The sequence below is a fragment of the Rhinolophus hipposideros genome, assembly GCF_964194185.1.
Source record: "Rhinolophus hipposideros genome assembly, chromosome: 4".
In the NCBI taxonomy this organism is placed as follows: Eukaryota; Metazoa; Chordata; class Mammalia; order Chiroptera; family Rhinolophidae; genus Rhinolophus; species Rhinolophus hipposideros.
The window spans coordinates 45816410-45819974 of NC_138050.1; positions in this window are offsets into that span (position 1 = coordinate 45816410).

The window sequence follows — 3565 nt, forward strand, 5'->3', positions numbered from 1 at the left end:
AGAGAGGGAGAGAGAGGAGACAAACATGTTAACCAGGATGAGGATGGACAAGACCCACGAGGCCACTCACCAAGCCCACCAGGCCCCTCCAGGCTTGCTCAGGGCTAGTCTTCATTCCAATCATATCGATTAACCTCAAAAAGCATTTCCTACCAGAAAGACCGGGACTGTGTGCCTGTCAGTGAAAGAGAGCATGACTGCATGCTGGGATACTGCAAATCCATCTGCAATGGAAACAGAGCTCCAGAAGAAAGGCTGAATCGTATGCGGGACGGGAAGTATAGAAGAAGAGCCCAGGATCCCTTATCATATAAGAAAGTACAGGAACCTCCGAAGTCCCCTGGGGCCATGGTGACAGGACATGCTAGCTAACGTGAAGGACTCCCAATGTTGAAGGGGGAACATTTTCAGCATCAAATAACATTAGGAAAGGATTATTAATAAAACAAACATGCCAGGTCCCTTCTCTCCCACTACTCTGGAAGCATCTCTCATTCTTACAGCTCCTGCTGCTCCCTCCCCAGACCGCCACTCCTGGGGACCCTCTCTTGGCACTTCTTCCCACTGCTCCAGTTCAACAGATCTGTGTTGAGACAAACCCTGGGGAAGGGCCAGGGCCTGCTTAGGGCTGTTCTTTGTTTCCACTGATATTTTGTGTTAACTTCACAAAGTATTTCATACCAGAAGGCCTATGTGCCTGGTTGGCTATCCAGAAAAATTCTACTTAAAATCTGTCCCTTGTCCCTCCCTCCCTAGAGGCCAAGTAGAGCAAGATGGGATAGAAACTGTTCCTTACTATGTCCGGCTCCTCATCTTTCTTCTCGAAAACATCCCTTGCCACATTCTGCTTTATTTTGACTTCCAGCTAGAAGTGCCAGAACAGTCATAAGCTAATAGATTTAAAAGACCTTCGAAGCGAAGACAGAAATAAACATGCTTGGCTTTGGGCAGCTGAGCACCCAGGTGTATTATCAATAGCCTCTCTACGGTAAGGGCTGTCAAGAGTGAGAATGAGTAAACATATGCCACTGGTGCCACTAATTATCTTTTTAAAAGACAACTCTCATCATGCCCTATAGAAGTTGATACTTGATTATAAAACTTGATATGAATGAGTCCCTGCTCTATAAAGAGGTAGAAACCATCAAAGGTGAAATGGCTGGACAGGAAACAGAATTCAGCAGTGAGTTTGTCAAAGACAAAAAATGTCACTGCTGAGTGTTCTCAGAGATCTTTAAAGCTACCCCCCACGCCCCTTTTCTGACAGATAATGAAACTGAGGCCCATAAAGGGGAAGGGACTTGTCCAAGACTGAACAGCTATTTAGTGGCAGCACTGGGGCTAAACCCACACCCCTCAGCCCAGGCCAGTGCTCCTATATCCACGAGGGTCCCCAGGTCTAGTCAGCCCTCAGCCCTCTGGCTCCTCTAAAGCCCCTAAACTTCCCTCATCAGCCCTTCACAGCTCTATGAGCAGAGGTCATTGCGAGCCCCTTCCCTTCTCAGCTAACCAAACACACAAGTCCAATGAGGCACCAGACGAAACCCCCTTTTAGAACAGTTCCTCCCAAAGGGGGAGAATGGATGCTTTGTTTTCTAGTGTGATGAGAAAAGGGTTTGCCTGGAAGGGAGTGAGACTGGGTTCCAGTCTTGCCTCAAGCATTTCACTGCTGTGTGTTCTTGGATAAAACTTTGCTCCTCAGGATTTTTTGTTTTTGTTTATTTTTCAACAAGATGGAGGTGAATATGGTTCTGGATGATTTATAAGGTACCTGGCCATATCTAAAATTTGATGATTTCATAGTTTTTTGGGAGGAAATTTCTGAGAAAAACTTTAATATTGCTTTCATACCACCTCATCCTACAGCAGCGCTATCCAATAGAAATATATTATGGTATATATATATATATATATATATATATATATATATATATATATATGTATATATATATTTCTTGTAGTCCCACTAAAAAAGTAAAAGGAAACAGGTGAAATTAATTTTAATAATAGATTTCATTTCACCCAATATATTCAAAATATTATTTCAATATGTAATTAATATAAAACAAATTATTAAGATATTTTACATTACTTTTTCACACTGAATCTTTGAAATCAAGTGTGTATTTTATACTTATGAATATGGACTAGCCGTATTTCAAGTGCTTCACAGGCATGTGTGGCCAGTGGGCTACCTTACTAGACAGTGTAGGCCTAGAGTTTAACTCAGGAGTGACCTATCTCAGGCCTCCATCTCCTGTGGTCCATTCTCAAACTCCATGGCCACCAGTTAGTTATCTTTCTCAAAAAACAACGCTAGGGCAGGCCCGGTGGCTCAGGTGGTTGGAGCTCCGTGCTCCTAACGCTGAAGGCTGCTGGTTGGATTCCTACATGGGACAGTGGGCTCTCAACCACAAGACTGTCTGTTCAATTCCACGACTTCCACAAGGGATGGTGGGCTGCACCCCCTGCAACTAACAATGGCAACTGGACATGGAACTGAGCTGCGCCCTCCACAATTAAGATTGAAAGGACAACTTGACTTGGAAAAAGTCCTGGAAGTACACACTGTTCCCCAATAAAGTCCTGTTCCCCGTCCCCAATAAAATCTTTATTAAAAAAAAAAAACCACTAATAATCCCATTCCCCAGCTTAAAAGATCTCTGATATCTCCTGCTCTTGTAGGACAAAGTCTGAACACCCTGGCATGATTTAAGAGCCCCTTCCCCATACCACCCCAATTTTCCTTTTAAACTGTTCTCTTCTCTCCCTTTCCAAGATGTGGCGACAATCACAGAAACTGCTTGCTCACCCAACAGGCTTTTCCGTCTTCCTTGCATTTTTTTCCTCTCCACTCAGGGATCTCCTTGAAGATTCATTCATTGTTTCATGCACTCAAGGAGTATCTACTAAATGTCAGGCAGTCTGTGGGTCGTTGAACCCAAACAAAAGTCTACTTTCTTTGATCAACTCTTAGCTCTCCCCAACCCCAACCTCCATCTCGCTCTAGGTTTAGCTCTACCACGCAGCTGGGTGGTTTATCCACGAGTCCTAGCACACTCTCTCCAAAGCCGTGGCACGAGAATTCTTGCCCATTTCTTCAACGCCCGCCACATTGTGAATGTTCAATAAACCGAACGACGAGAGAATAAACAGTCAATCCCCACTTTTTCATCTGAGAAGCTAAAGCACGGAACAAGGTGGGTGGGGGAAACAAACGGCCTGATGTCCTAATGCGGGCCTTCCTAAAGTGGCCCGAGTGGTCTAGGATCCCCATATAATCAGGAGAAGCGCCCCCGACCCAGTGAGACATTAACCTAGGCAAGCTTCCCCACGCCCCACTCCCCACCCCACTTCGTCCCCGCCGGCGTGGCCTGGAGGGACCCGGGACCTAAAGGGGCAGGCAAAAGTAGGGCGGCGCTGGCACCGGCGCTCAGGAGACTGTCGGAAAGGGGCCTCCCATCCAAGGATACAGGGGATCCCACGTGGAGGCAGCAGCTCCGAGGCGGGTGGGCGGTGGCATCGCTGGAACTACAAATCCCAGGGGGCGTCGAGCGGAAAAGAC